Source organism: Ursus americanus, chromosome 3 (genome assembly GCF_024610735.1).
Source record: "Ursus americanus isolate L20-20 chromosome 3, mUrsAme1.1.p, whole genome shotgun sequence".
NCBI lineage: Eukaryota > Metazoa > Chordata > Mammalia > Carnivora > Ursidae > Ursus > Ursus americanus.
Window position 1 is genome coordinate 102,453,591 of NC_142129.1, and position 16,654 is coordinate 102,470,244.

Consider the following 16,654-nt stretch of genomic DNA (forward strand, 5'->3'; position numbering starts at 1 on the left):
AGAGAGGAACACTCCCAAGGTGAAAGAGAACAGACCAACACCACAACGTATAATAGTACAATTTGCAAATCTTAGATCCAAGGGAACAATCTTGAAAGTGGCCAGGGGGAAGAGAATCCCCACCTACAGAGGGAGTAACATCAGAATAACATCAGACCTGTCTACAGAGACCTCGCAAGCCAGAAAGGGATTACAAGACATATTCAGACACTAAGTGAGAAGAACATGCAGCCACGGATCCTTTATCCAGCAAGGCTGTCATTCAGATGGATGGAGAGACAAGGAGCTTCCAAGACTGGCAGAAACTGAAAGAATATGTGACCACCAAGCCAGCCCTACAAAAAATATTAAGAGGGGGTTAATAAAAGTAGAAAGACCCCAAAAATGATACAGAACAAAAGTTTACAGAGACAATCTATAGAAACAAGGACTTCACAGACAACATGATGACATTAAAATCATGTTTCTCGGAGAGGGGAGTTAAGATGGCGGAGGAGTAGGGGACCCCTTTTTCAGCCGGTCCCCTGAGTCGAGCTGGATAGGTACCAGACCAGCCTAAATAACCACGGAATCAGCCTGAGACGCAGGATGATGCATCTGGATCTCTACAAATGAACATCTCCAGCGCTGAGTATTGAGGTACCAAGAGGGGAGCTGTAAACCGTGCACGGATATCGGAAGATAAACGGAAGGGGGAGGGAGCTGCCGCGTTTGGGCGCCGGAAAGCGGCAGCCACCTGCACGGGGAGCGGGTGGACACACAGAGGGCACCCGCGAGAGAGCGGACTGAGACCGGTGAGCCGTGAACCCGTGCGCCACCAGGCATCTCCCGGAACACCGGAATCCCGGTGTGCTCACGGGATCCAGACTGAGACCGGGAACTCCCGGAGCGCGCGCGGGGCGGCTGGCGACTGGCGGGCCACCTGCACGGGGGAGCGGGCGGACTCGCGGTCGGCACCTTCGAAACAGCAGACTGAGACCCTGAACCGGGTGCGCGCGCCACCAGGCTTCTGACAAAACTCCGGAATCGAGGTGTGCTCACCGGGCATAGACTGAGACCGGGAGACCCGGGAGCGCGAGGGGCGGCCGGTGGCTGGCGGCATTAGAAACACAAAGGACAGAGACGCGCCGGCCCTGGAAGTGAGGGCAGGGTCGCTGAGTTGGTGCGCACATCCCGGGACGCCGCAGGGTTGAGTAGCACCAACAGTAACAGAGTTAAAGTGGCCAGAACATCAGTGGAGAACGGGCCGCAATCCCTCTGTTCTGCGACAATGCAGCCTCTGCTGCTCTGACCCTCAGAAGAGGCATAGCCGGCCGCCAGGGAAAGCCGCCAGAGAACAAAAGCCTGGAAATACCGGCTCAGAGAGTGCCCATCCCCATCCTCCCTCGCAGGGGACACGGAGACTCTAACCAAACAGGGTTGCCTGAGTATCGGCGCGGCAGGCCCCTCCCCCAGAACACAGAAGGCAGGCTGAAAAATCAAGAAGCCCACAACCCAGGCGCCTGGGTGGCGCAGTCATTGAGCGCCTGTCTCCGGCTTAGGGCGTGATCCCAGCGTTCCGGAAAGGAGTCCCTCATCGGGCTCCTCTGCTGGGAGCCTGCTTCTTCCTCTCTCACTCCCCTGCTTCTGTTTCGTTCTTGCTGTCTGTCTCCCTCTCTCAGATAAGTAAATAAATAAAATCTTTAAAGAAGAAGCCCACATCTCTAAGATCCCTATAAAACAAGGGGCACGGCCTGGGACTCAGTCAATAATTTTGGGCTCTGGAAACCCCGCAACCTCTCTTCATCAGAATGACAAGAAGGAGAAGCCCGCCCCCAGCAAAGAAAAGACAGTGAGTCAGTGGCCTCTGCCACAGAAGTAACGGATATGGATGTAACCAAATTATCAGAAATGGAATTCAGAGTAACAATGGTCAAGATAATGAGTAGACTTGAGAAAAGTATTCAGGACAATATTACTGAGAATATACAATCCCTAAGGGCGGAAATGAGAGTGAATTTGACAGAAATTAAAAATTCTATGAGCCAAATGCAGGCAAAACTAGAGGCTCTGACGGCCAGGGTCACGGAAGCGGAGGAAAGGGTTAGTGAATTGGAGGATGGGTTAATAGAGGAAAAAATAAAAATAGAAGCTGCTCTTAAAAAAATCCACGCCCACGAATGTTGGCTACGGGAGATTACTGACTCAACGAAACGATCCAATGTTAGAATCATCGGCATCCCCGAGGGGGTGGAGAAAAACAGAGGTCTAGAAGAGATATTTGAACAAATTGTAGCTGAAAACTTCCCTAATCTAGCAAGGGAAACAAAAATTCGTGTCCAAGAGGCAGAGAGGACCCCTCCCAAGCTCAACCATGACAGACCTACACCACGTCACGTCATAGTGCATTTCGCAAATATGAGATCCAAGGAAACAGTATTGAAAGCGGCCAGGGCAAAGAAATTTCTCACGTACCAAGGCAAAGGCATCAGAATTACATCAGACCTGTCTACACAGACCTGGAATGAGAGAAAGGGTTGGGGGAGCATTTTTAAAGCTCTTTCAGAGAAAAACATGCAGCCAAGGATCCTTTATCCAGCAAGGCTGTCATTCAGAATTGATGGAGAAATAAAGACATTTCAGAATCGACAGTCACTAGCCAATTTTGTAACCACGAAACCAGCCCTACAGGAGGTATTACGGGGGGTTCTATAAAAGTAAAAAGGCCCCAAGAGTGATACAAAACAGAAAGTCACAGCCAATACAAACAAAGACTTTACTGACAACATGGCAGAATTAAAAGCATATCTCTCAGTACTCAGCCTGAACATTAATGGTTTAAATTCTGGTTTCAAATGCCACAGGGTTGCAGATTGGATAAAAAGAAATGACCCATCCATTTGCTGTCTACAAGAGACTCATTTCGAACCCAAAGATGCATTCAGACTGAGAGTAAGGGGATGGAGTACCATCTTTCACGCAAATGGACCTCAAAAGAAAGCTGGGGTAGCAATTCTCATATCAGATAAATTGGATTTTAAACTACAGACTATAGTTAGAGATGCAGAAGGGCACTATATTATTCTTAAAGGAAGTATTCAACAAGTGGATATGACAATTATAAATATATATGCCCCCAACAGGGGAGCAGCAAGATACACAAGCCAACTCTTAACCAGAATAAAGAGACATATAGATAAAAATACATTAATAGTAGGGGACCTCAACACTCCACTCTCAGAAATAGACAGAACACCCTGGCAAAAACTAAGCAAAGAATCAAAGGCTTTGAATGCCATACTCGACGAGTTGGACCTCTTAGATATATATAGAACACTACACCCCAGAACCAAAGAATACTCATTCTATTCTAATGCCCATGGAACATTTTCAAGAATAGACCATGTTCTGGGACACAAAACAGGTCTCAGCCGATACCAAAAGATTGAAATTATCCCCTGCATATTCTCAGACCACAACGCTCTGAAATTGGAACTCAACCACAAGGGAAAATTTGGAAGAAACTCAAACACTTGGAGACTAAGAACCATCCTGCTCAGGAATGACTCGATAAACCAGGAAATCAAAAATCAAATTAAACAATTTATGGAGACCAATGAGAATGAAAATACAACAGTCCAAAACCTATGGGATACTGCAAAGGCACTCCTAAGGGGGAAATACATAGCCATCCAAGCCTCACTCAAAAGAATAGAAAAATCTAAAATGCAGTTTTTATATTCTCACCTCAAGAAGCTGGAACAGCAACAGAGGGACAGGCCTAATCCACGCACAAGGAAGCAGTTGACCAAAATTAAAGCTGAAATCAATCAAGCAGAAACCAGAAGTACAGTAGAGCAGATCAACAGGACTAGAAGCTAGTTCTTGGAGAGAATCAATAAAATTGACAGACCACTGGCAAGACTTATCCAAAAGAAAAGAGAAAGGACCCAGATTATTAAAATTATGAATGAAAAAGGAGAGGTCATGACGAACACCATTGAAATTGGAAGGATTATTAGAAATTTTTATCAACAGCTATATGCCAATAAACTAAGCAATCTGGAAGAGATGGAATCCTTCCTGGAAACCTATAAACTACCAAGATTGAAAAAGGAAGAAATTGATTTCTTAAACAGGCCAATTAATTATGAAGAAATTGAGTCAGTGATAAACAACCTTCCAAATAACAAAACTCCAGGCCCGGATGGTTTTCCTGGGAAATTCTACCAAACATTCAAAGAAGAAATAATACCTATTCTCCTAAAGCTATTTCAAAAAATAGAAACAGAAGGAAAGCTACCAAACTCATTCTATGAGGCCAATATTACCTTGATCCCCAAACCAGGCAAAGACCCCCTCAAAAAGGAGAATTACAGACCGATTTCCCTAACAAATATGAATGCCAAAATCCTCAACAAGATACTTGCTAATAGAATCCAACAGTTCATTAAAAGGATTATCCACCACGATCAAGTGGGATTCATACCTGGGATGCAAGCGTGGTTCAATATTCGCAAATCAATCAGCGTGATACATCATATCAACAAGAAAAGACTCAAGAACCATATGATCCTCTCAATCGATGCCGAAAAAGCATTTGACAAAATACAGCATCCTTTCCTGATTAAAACCCTTCAGAGTGTAGGAATAGAAGGTACATTTCTCAATCTCATAAAAGCCATCTATGAAAAGCCTACTGCAAATATTATTCTCAATGGGGAAAAGCTGGAAGCCTTTCCCTTAAGATCAGGAACACGACAAGGATGCCCACTCTCGCCACTATTATTCAACATAGTACTAGAAGTCCTTGCAACAGCAATCAGACAACAAAAAGGGATCAAAGGTATTCAAATCGGCAAAGAAGAAGTCAAAATGTCTCTCTTCGCAGACGACATGATACTCTATATGGAAAACCCAAAAGAATCCACTCCCAAACTATTAGAAGTTATAGAGCAATTCAGTAACGTGGCGGGATACAAAATCAATGCTCAGAAATCAGTTGCATTTCTGTACACGAATAACGAGAACGAAGAAAGAGAAATCAGGGAATCCATCCCATTTACAATAGCACCAAAAACCATACGTTACCTTGGAATTAACTTAACCAGAGACGTAAAGGACCTTTATTCTAGAAACTATAAATCACTCTTAAAAGACATTGAGGAAGACATAAAAAGATGGAAAGATATTCCATGCTCATGGATCGGAAGAATTAACATAGTTAAAATGTCCATGCTACCCAGAGCAATCTACACTTTCAATGCTATCCCGATCAAAATACCGAGAACGTTTTTCAAAGAACTGGAACAAATAGTCCTTAAATTTGTATGGAACCAGAAAAGGCCCCGAATCTCCAAGGAACTGTTGAAAAGGAAAAACAAAGCTGGGGGCATCACAATGCCGGATTTCGAGCTGTACTACAAAGCTGTGATCACAAAGACAGCATGGTACTGGCACAAAAACAGACACATAGACCAATGGAACAGAATAGAGAGCCCAGAAATGGACCCTCAGCTCTTTGGGCAACTAATATTTGATAAAGCAGGAAAAAACATCCGGTGGGAAAAAGACAGTCTCTTCAATAAATGGTGCTGGGAAAATTGGACAGCTACATGCAAAAGAATGAAACTTGACCACTATCTCACACCATACACAAAAATAAACTCCAAATGGATGAAAGACCTCGATGTGAGACAGGAATCCATCAAAATTCTAGAGGAGAACATAGGCAGCAACCTCTACGACATCAGCCAAAGCAACCTTTTTCATGACACATGCCCAAAGGCAAGAGAAACAAAAGATAAAATGAATTTATGGGACTTCATCAAGATTAAAAGTTTCTGCACATCCAAGGAAACAGTCAGAAAAACTAAGAGGCAGCCCACGGAATGGGAGAATATATTTGCAAATGACACTACAGATAAAGGACTGGTATCCAAGATCTACAAAGAACTTCTCAAACTCAATACACGAGAAACAAATAAACAAATCAAAAAATGGGCAGAAGATATGAACAGACACTTTTCCAATGAAGACATACAAATGGCTAACAGACACATGAAAAAATGTTCAAAATCATTAGCCATCAAGGAAATTCAAATCAAAACCACACTGAGATACCACCTTACGCCAGTTAGAATGGCAAAAATAGACAAGGCAAGAAACAACAATTGTTGGAGAGGATGTGGAGAAAGGGGATCCCTCCTACATTGTTGGTGGGAATGCAAGTTGGTACAGCCACTCTGGAAAACTGTGTGGAGGTCCCTTAAAAAGTTAAAAATTGAGCTACCCTATGATCCAGCCATTGCACTACTGGGTGTTTACCCCAAAGATACAGAGGTAGTGAAGAGAAGGGCCATATGCACCCCAATGTTCATAGCAGCATTGTCCACAATAGCTAAATCGTGGAAGGAGCCGAGATGCCCTGCAACAGATGACTGGATTAAGAAGTTGTGGTCCATATATACAATGGAATATTACTCAGCAATCAGAAAGAATGAGTTCTCAACATTTGCTACAACATGGACGGCACTGGAGGAGATAATGCTTAGTGAAATAAGTCAAGCAGAGAAAGACAACTATCATATGATTTCTCTCATATATGGAACATAAGAACTAGAATGATCAGTAGGGGAAGAAAGGGATAAAGAAAGGGGGGGTAATCAGAAGGGGGAATGAAACATGAGAGACTATGGACTATGAGAAACAAACTGAGGGCTACAGAGGGGAGGGGGGTGGGGGAATGGGATAGACCGGTGATGGGTAGTAAGGAGGGCACATATTGCATGGTGCACTGGGTGTTATACACAACTAATGAATCATCAAGCCTTACATCGAAAACCGGGGATGTACTGTATGGTGACTAACATAATATAATAAAAAATCATTATTAATAAAAAAAAATCATGTTTCTCAATAATCACTCTCAATGTGAATGGCCTAAATGCTCCCATAATATAACACAGAGTTGCAGATTGGGAAAAAAAGACATGACCCATCCATATGCTGTCTACAAGAGACTCACTTTGAACCTAAAGATACATCCAGACTTAAAATGAAGGGATGGGGCATCATTTTTCATGCCAATGGACCTCAAAAGACAGCTGGGGTAGCAATTCTCATATCAAACAAATTAGATTTTAAGCTAAAGACTGTAGTTAGAGATACAGGACACTATATCATTCTTAAAGGGTGTATCCAACAAGAGGATCTAACAGTTATAAATATCTATGCCCCCAAACAGGGGACCAGCAAACTACATAAGCCAACTGTTAGCCAAAATAAAGAGTCGTATAGATTTAATACATTAATAGTAGGGGACCTCAACACTCCACTCTCAGCAGTAGACATATCATCTAAGCAGAAAATCAACAAAGAAACAAGAGCTTTGAATGACTCTGGACCAGAAGGACTTCATAGATATATATAGGACATTCCACCCTAAAACAAAACAATACTCCATCTTCTTGAGTGCACATGGAACTTTCTCCAGTATAGACCATATACTGGGTCACAAATCAGGTCTCAATGAATACCAAAACACTGATATTTTCCCCTGCATATTCTCAGACCACAATGCTTTGAAACTGGAATTCAATCACAGGAAAAAATTCATAAGAAACTCAAACTGTTGGAAACTAAGGAACATCCTGCTTAAGAACGTTTGGGTCTACCAGGAAATTAAAGAAGAACATAAACAATTTATGGAGACCAATGAAAATGAAAACACATCTGTCCGAAACCTATGGGACACTGCAAAGGTGGTCCTATGGGGGAAATACATAGCCATTCAAGCCTCACTCAAAAGAATAGGGGGGTGGGAGATTGGGATAGGCTGGTGATGGGTATTAAGGAGGGCACATATTGCATGGTGCACTGGGTGTTATGCACAAATAATGAATCATGGAACACTACATCAGAAACTAAGAATATACCGTATGGTGACTAACATAACATGATAAAAAATTATTATTAAAAAAAAAGAATAGAAAAACCTAAAATGCAGTCCTTATACTCACACCTTAAACAGCTGGAGCTGGAATCGAAAAACAGGCCTAAGCCATGCACAAAAAGACAACTGATTGAGATTAGAGGAGAGAACAAGAAATTAGAAACCCAAAATACACTAGAGCAGATCAACAAAACTACAAGCTGGTTCTTTGAAAGAACTAATAAGATCGATAAGCCACTGGCCAGAATTATTCAAAAGAATAGAGAAAGGACCCAAATAAATAAAATTATGAATGAAAAAGGGGAGAGACCATGACTAACACCAAGGAAATTGAAACAATCATCAGAAACCATTATCAACAACTACATGCCAGTAAATTAAGCAAACTGGAAGAAATTGATGCCTTCCTGGAAACCTATAAACTGCCAAGACTGAAATGGACAACTGAAATGGAAGAAATCAACAACCTAAATAGACCAATAACCAGTGAGGAGATTGACGCAGTGATTAAAAACCTCCCAAAAAGCAAGAGTCCAGGGCCTGATGGATTCCCTGGGGAATTCTACCAAACATTCAAAGAAGAAATAATACCTATTCCCCTGAAGCTGTTTCGATAAATGGAAGCAGAAGGAAAACTTCCAAACTCATTTTATGAGGCCAATATTACCTTGATCCCCAAACCAGGCAAAGACCCCATCAAAAAGGAGAATTACAGACCGATATCCCTGATGAATATAGATGCCACAATTCTCAACAAGATTCTAGCCAATAGGATCCAACACTACATTAAAAGGATTATCCATCTCGGCCATGTGGCATTCATCCCTGGGATGCAGGGGTGGTTCAACATTCGCAAATTGATCAGTGTGATAGAACACATTAATAAGAGAAGAGATAAGAATCATATGGTCCTCTCAATTGATGCAGAAAAAACATTTGACAAAATACAGCATCCTTTCCTGATTAAAACACTCCAGAGTGTAGGGATAGAGGGTACGTTCCTCAATTTCATAAAACCCATCTATGAAAAGCCCATAGGGAAAATCATTCTCAATGGGAAAAGCTGAGAGCCTTTCCCTAAGATCAGGAACATGACAAGGATGCCCACTCTCACCATTTTCATTCAACATGGTACTAGAAGTCCTAGCAACAACAATTAGACAACAAAAAGAATAAATGTATTCAAATTGGCAAAGAAGTCAAACTCTCTCCCTTCCCTGATGACGTGATACTTGATGTGGAAAACCCAAAAGACTACACCCCCAAATTACTAGAACTCATTCAGCAATTCACTAACATGGTAGGATACAAAATCAATGCACAGGAATCAGCTGCATTTCTATACATGAACAATGAGACTGGAGAAAGAGAATTTAGTGAATTTATTGCATTTATAATAGCACCAAAACCATAAGATATCTCGGAATAAACCTAACCAAAGAGGTAAAGGACCTATATTCCAGAAACTACAGAACACCGATATAAGACATTGAAGAGGACACCAAAAGATGGAAAAACATTCCATGCTCATGAATCAGAAGAATAAACATAGTTAAAATGTCTATGCTACTCAGAGCAATCTACACTTTCAACACCATCCCGATAAAAATACCAATAACATTTTTCAAAGAGCTGGAACAAACAATCCTAAAATTTGTGTGGAATCAGGAAAGACCCTGAATTGCCGAGGGAATGATGAAAAAGAAAAACAGTGCTGGGGGCATCACCTTGCTTGATTTCAAGCTATACTACAAAGCTGTGATCACCAAGACAGCATGGTACTGGCATAAAAACAGACACATAGTCCAATGGAATAGAATAGACTGCAGAAATGGACCCTAAACTCTATGATCAACTAATCTTTGACAAGACAGGAAAAAACATCCATGGAAAAAAGACAGTCACTTCAGTAAATGATGCTGAGAAAATTGGACAGCTCTATACAGAAGAATGAAAAGTGACCACTCTCTCACACCATACACAAAGATAAGCTCCAAATGGGTGAAAGACCTCGATGTGAGACAGGAATCCATCAAAATCACGGAGGAGAACATAGGCAGTAACCTCTTTGACATCAGCCACAGCAACTTCTTTCATTACACATCCCCAAAGGCAGGGGAAAGAAAAGCAAAAATGAACACTTGGGACTTCATCAAGATAAAAAAGCTCCTACACAACAAAGGAAACAGTCAATAAATCAAAGATGCAACCCACGGAATCGGAGAAGATCTTTGCAAATGACACTACAGATAAAAGGCCGGTATCCATGAGAGACTATGGACTCTGGGAAACAAACTGAGGGCTTCAGAGGGGAGGGAGGTGGGGGAATGGGATAGACTGGTGATGGGTAGTAAGGAGGGCACGTATTGCATGGTGCACTGGGTGTTATATGCAACTAATGAATCATCGAACTTTGCATCAGAAACCAGGGATGTACTGTATGGTGACTAACATAATATAATAAAAAAACATTAAAAAAAAAGGCTGGTATCCAAGATCTATAAAGAACTTCTCAAACTCCACACCCAAGAAACAAGTAATCAAATTTTTTTAAAAAGGGAGAAAATATGAGCATATCCTTTTCCAGTGAAGACATACAAATGCCTAACAGACACACAAAAAAATGTTCAAAGCCATTAGCCATCAGGGAAATTCAAATCAAAACCACATCAAGATACCACCTTACACCAGTTAGAATGGCAAAAATTGACAAGGCAAGGAACAAATGATAGAGAGGATGTTAAGAAAGGGGAACTCCCTTACACGGTTGGTGGGAATGAAAGTTGGTACAGCCAGTTTGGAAGGCAGTGTGGAGGCTCCATAAAAATTTTAAAATAGTGCTACCCTATAACCTAGGAATTTCACTACTGGGTAATAACCCCAAAGATACAGATGCAGTGAAAAGGGCCATATGCACCCCAATGTTTATAGCAGCAATGTTCACAACAGCAGAACTGTGGAAGTAGCTGAGATGCCCTTAAGTTGAGATGAATGGATAAAGAAGATGTGTTCCTTATATACAATGGAATATTACTCAGCCATCAGAAAGAATGATTACCAAACATTTGCATCAACATGGATGGAACTGGAGAAGATTATGCTAAGTGAGATAAGTCAAGCAGACTAAGACAGTTATCATATGGTTTCACTTATTTGTGGAACGCAAGGAATAGCAGGGAGATCATTAGGAGAAGGAAGGGAAAAATGAAGGGGCGAGAACAGATGGGGAGATGAACCGTGAGAGACTATAGACTCTGGGAATGAACCTGCGGGTTTTAGAGTGGTGGGGGTGGGGGAAATGGCTAACCTGGTGAAGAGTTAAAGGTCAGGGTTAGGGTTAGGGTTGGGGTCAGAGTTAGGGTCAGGGTCCGCAGAGTCATAGGGTCATGGTCAGGGTCAGGGTAAGGATCAGCATTAGGGTCAGGGTCTGCAGGGTCATAGTCAGGGTAAGGGTCAGGGTCCCAGTTAGAGTCATGGTGAGTCAGGGTCATGATCAGGGCCAGGGTCAGGGTCAGGACCAGGCTCAAGGTCCAAGTCAGGTTCATGGTCAGGGTCATGGTCAGGGTCAGAGTCAGGATCAGGGTCTGGGTCAGGGTCAGGGTCAGGGTAGGGTCAGGTCCGAGTCAGGGTCATGGTCAGCATCAGAGTCAGGGATAAGGACATGGTAACGGTCAGGGTCAGAGTTAGGGGTTGGGGTTAGGGTTAGTGTTGAAACTGGGGTTGGGATTAGGGTTAGGCCCCAGGAGATGGACAGATGAGATCTTCTGGCATGCAACAAGCTACACAGTGAGCTGAGTTGAGGGCATGGGTCAGGGTTGTGTCAGCCTCAGGCATTGGGTGAGGGGACCACCAAAAGTGGGGGTTGGTCAGGATGGGCTCGGGGGTCCTCCAATTTCACCTGCCCTGAAGGCTCTGCGGTGCCCCAAAGGGCACGGTTTCCTGCTGGGTGGAAGGCTGAGTCCTGCAATGTGGTTAGGTTTCCCCGATCAATGGGGCTTTGGGGACAGTCCCCTAAGGAGGGGCTCCTCGGAGCCAACCTAGGGTTAGGGATAGGCCCCAGGAGCCCTGCAGGGGCAATGTCCCAGCTGTCCCATGAGCAATCTGTTGGGCTATGTTGAGAGTTCAGGTGAGGGGGAGCATCAGCTTCAGGGTTTGGGCGAGGGGACACCGAAGGTCGGGGTTGCCCAGGATGGGCTTGGGGGGCGCTTCCATTTCTCATACCTGGAAGGTGCTGCAGCGCCTCAAATGTCAGTTTTTCATTCTGGGTGGCAGGCTGAGTCCTACAGTCAGTATAAGGTGTCCCCTATCCCCAGGGCTTTAGGGCCAGTCCGCTGGAGAGGGTCCACTCCCAAGCCAACCTAGGGTTATGGTTAGGCCCCAGGGGCTTGGCAGGTTCGATCTGGTGACTGTGCTGCGAGCTTTGCGGCTGGCTAAGTTGAGGGCACAGGGGAGGGTGAGCGTCAGCCTGAGGGTCTGGGCACGGGAGGACTTCAAAAGTCACCCTCAGCTCCTTGGGGCTCAGGGGGCCTTCACAGTTCTTCAGGCCTGAGCACTGAGCGGCACCCAAAGGGGCACGGTTTCCAACGGGATGGCAGGCTAAGTCCCCCAGTCCGGCTCAGGTGTCCCCGTATCTCCAAGGCCTCAGAGCCAGGCACCTAGGGAGAGGCCCATCCAAGGACGACCTAGGTTTAGGGTTAGGCTGCAGGGGCCTGGCAGGTCCTATCAACAGGCTCTGCAGAGAGCACTGTGGTGGGCTGAGTTGAGGATGCAGGAGGAGCAGGGAAACCGTGTCCCTGGGGGTGCTGGACAGCGCTCAGGGCTGGAAAACTGGGAGGGTCCCCCATGGCTCGAAATGGCCCACAGCGACATTCAGCAGCCTCTCGCCCCAAATTCCTGGGACTAACGCCCCCCCTCCGCCAGTCTCTCAACTAAGCCATCCATCCAGCTCACCAACCAGCCAACAGATCAGGCCTGCCGGGCTCCTGGGGCCTAACCCTAATCCTAGGTCGGCCACCGAGGGGCCCTTCCCCAGGTGCCTGGCGCCACAGCCCGGGGGATAGGGGACACCTGAGCCCCAGCGCTGGACTCAGCCTGCCGCACCCACGCCCCTTGGGGCGCCACTGAGCATTCAGGGTGGGAGAACCTGCAGGGCCCCCCGGCGAACTTCGGCAGCCCTTCTGCGCCCAAACCCTGGAGCCCACGCTCACCCTCCCTCACGCCCTCACCTCGGCGTGCCGCCCAGCTCGCTGCACAGCCTGCGGATCAGGCCTGCTGAGCTCCTAGGGCCTAACCCTAACCCTAGGTTGGTCGCTGAAGGGCCCCTCCCCAGGGGCCTGGCACCCCAGGCCCCGGGATTTTAGACACCTGAGCCCCAGCGCAGGACTCAGCCTGCCGCACTGCAGCAACCTGGGCCCCTTGGGGCGCCTACGAGCATTCAGGGCGGGAGAACCGGCAGCCCCCCCCCCCCAGTTCCCGGCAACTTTCCGCAGCCCCCCGCCCCCATGCCCCAACAGTGGGGCCCACGCTCCCCCTCCCCTGCGCCCTCAACTCACCCCGCCCCCTAGTGGAAGCACAGCCGGCAAATTCGGCCTGCCCTCTCCTTGGGCGTAACCCTATTCCTAGGTCTGCTGAAACGGGGCCCATACCCTGTGGCCTAATATAGAATCCCTGTGGTTTGGGGACATTGGAGCATCGCCACATGACTTAGCCTGCTAACCTGCAGGAAACCATGACCCTTGGGACGCCACAGACCATTTAGGGCAGGAGAACTTGGGTGGCCCTCCTGAGCCCTAGAGGTCCGATGGCAACTTCGGTGATCTCCCAAGCTTAAACCCTGGGCCTGACGCTCCCCGTCCTCCATGATCTGAACTCATACAGCCACCCACCTCGCTGCTCAGCTGGCAGATCGGGCAACCCAGGGTCCTGGGACCTAACCCTGACCCTTGGTCGGCCTAGAGGGGGCCCGCCCCCATGCTCGTTGCACCGAATCCTTGAGTATTTGGGACACCTGAGCACGACCGGGGGTCTTAGCCTGCCACCCCACAGGAAACTGTGCCCCTTGGGCCGCCACAGGCCGCTCAGGTCTGGACTACTGGAGGGTGTCCCTGAGCCCCAATGTGCCATGTCGACTTTAGGCAGCCTCCTGTGCCCAAACCTGGAGCTGACTCTCCCTCTCCCCCATGCCCTCAACTCAGGGACATGCAGGCTTAAGGCACAGAAGGCACGTCGCACCCGCCATGCTCCTGGGGCTTACCCCTAACCCTAGGTTCGCTTTTCAGAGGCCCCTCCCCAGGGGCCTGGCTCCAAATCCCCAGGGACTGGGATACCTGAGCCAGCCCACAGGACTCAGCCTGCTACCCACCAGGAACTTGTGCCCTTTGGGGTGACGCAAAGCCTTCAATGGAGGGTATATGCTGGGCCCCCTGAGCCCTTCCCTTTAAACATGACTTTCAGCACACCCCACCCCCGCTCCCATACCCCCAGGCTGACCCTCACCCTACCGTTTACCCATAACTCAGCCCCCTTGGGTTTTCACCATTCAGGAGGCAGAACGGTCCTGCCAATCCCCTGGGCCCTAACCGTGACCCTAGGTGGTCTTCTGAGGGGTCCCTCCGCAGGGGCCTGGCTTCTCAGCCCCTGTGATTTTGCACACCTGTGCACTGCCAGAGGACTCAGCCTATCCCACGGAAGGAACGGTGCCATTTGTGGTTCCAGAAAGGATTCAGAGCAGGGAAAATGGGAAGGCCCCCTGAGCCCATTCCACAGAACCACCACTTCCAAGGCCCCCCTGCGCTGAGACAAACAATTAGCCTCACCCTGATCCTAAAACTCACCCTCAACCACGATCTTTTTTTATAATAATATTTTTTATTATATTATGTTAGTCACCATACAGTACATCCCCAGTTTCCGATGTAAGGCTCAATGATTCATTAGTTGCGTATAACACCCAGTGCACCATGCAATACGTGCCCTCCTTACTACCCATCAACAGTCTAGTCCCCCACCCCCTTCCCTCTGAAGCCCTCAGTTTGTTTCTCAGAGTCCATAGTCTCTCATGATTCATTCCCCCTTCTGATTACCCCCCCTTCTTTATCCCTTTCTTCTCCTCAACCACGATCTTTTGAAATTCTCCACAGTTCCAACAGATCGCATCATCCAGGCTTCAGTGTCCTATCCGGACTTATGGTGTATTCATGCGTTAAAACATGAATGGTCATTTCTCTGATGATGACATACAAAAAAGAAGAGATACATGCTTAAATGCTCCATATCACTTGGCTTCAGGGAAATACAAATCTAAACCCCTAGAGATGCCATATCACACCAGGCCGAATGTCTAAAATTAAGAAGACATGGAATTACAAATATTTGCGAGGATGTGGAGACAGGGGAACCCTCTTGCACTGCTGTTGGGAATGCAGTCCAGTAAAGACACTCGAAAATGGTATGGATGTTCCTCAAGAAGTTATAAATGAAGCTACCCTATGAACCACCAATTGCACTCCTGGGTATTTACCCCAAAGATAAAGATGTGATGAAAAGAAGGGACACATGCACCCTCATTTTCATAGCATCAATGTCTGTAATAGCCAAACTGTGGAAAGAGTGCAGATGACTATAGACAGATGAATGGATAAAAAAGATGCAGTTCATGTATACAATGGAATATTACTCAGCCATCAGAAAGGATGAATACCCACTATTTGCATGGATATGGATGGACCAGGAGGGGATTATGCTAAGTGACATAAGTCAAGCAGAAAAAGACAATTATCATGTGGTTTCACTCTTATGTGGAACGGAAGGAATAGCATGGAGGACATGAGAAGAAAGAAGGGGAAAAGGAAGCAGGGGAATCAGAGGGGCAGATGAACCATGAAAGACTATGACTCTGGGAAACAAACTGAGGGTTGCAGAAAGGGAGGGGGTAGGGAGACGGGTTACCCCAGTGATGGGTATTAAGGAGGGCACATGTTGTGATGAGCACTGGGTGTTCTGTGTGAACAATGAATCATGGAACACTACATCAAAAACTAATGAAGTACTGTAGGATGACTATGATAATATAATTGAAAAAAAAGAGAAAGATAGGAAATCCATACAGGAGAACTGTCACTATTTGCAAATGACATGATGCTATATGTAGAAATCCCACAAGATTCCACCAAAAAACTGTTGGAATAAACAAATTCAGTAAAGCTGCAGGATAGAAAGTCAACATACAGAGACCTGTTTCATTTATTTATATTTTTAAATATTTTATTGATTTATTTGACAGAGAGAGAAAGAGAAGGAGCAGGGGGAGTGGCAGGCAGAGGGAGAAGAAGACTACCCGCTAAGCAGGGAGCCCGGTGTGGGGCTCAATCCCAGCACCCTGGGACCATGATCTGAGCTGAAGGCAGACACTTCACCAATGGAGCCACCCAGGTGTCCCAACTTGTTGCATTTCTAGATACTGATGACACACTTTTGCAAAGAGAAATTAAGAAATCAATGCCATTTACAACTGCATCGAGAAAAAAAAATCTAGGCATAAAAGTAACCAAGAATGAGAAAGACCTGGTACACTCAACACATGGTGGAAAAGAAAGGAAAAACATGTGTGGGTGGGGGATGTATAGGTCAAAGATTTGGAAGGTGACACAAATAAATGGAAGCGTACGCCATGCTCATTAAACGGAGGAGTTAATTATGTGAACATGTCCATCATACCCAAAG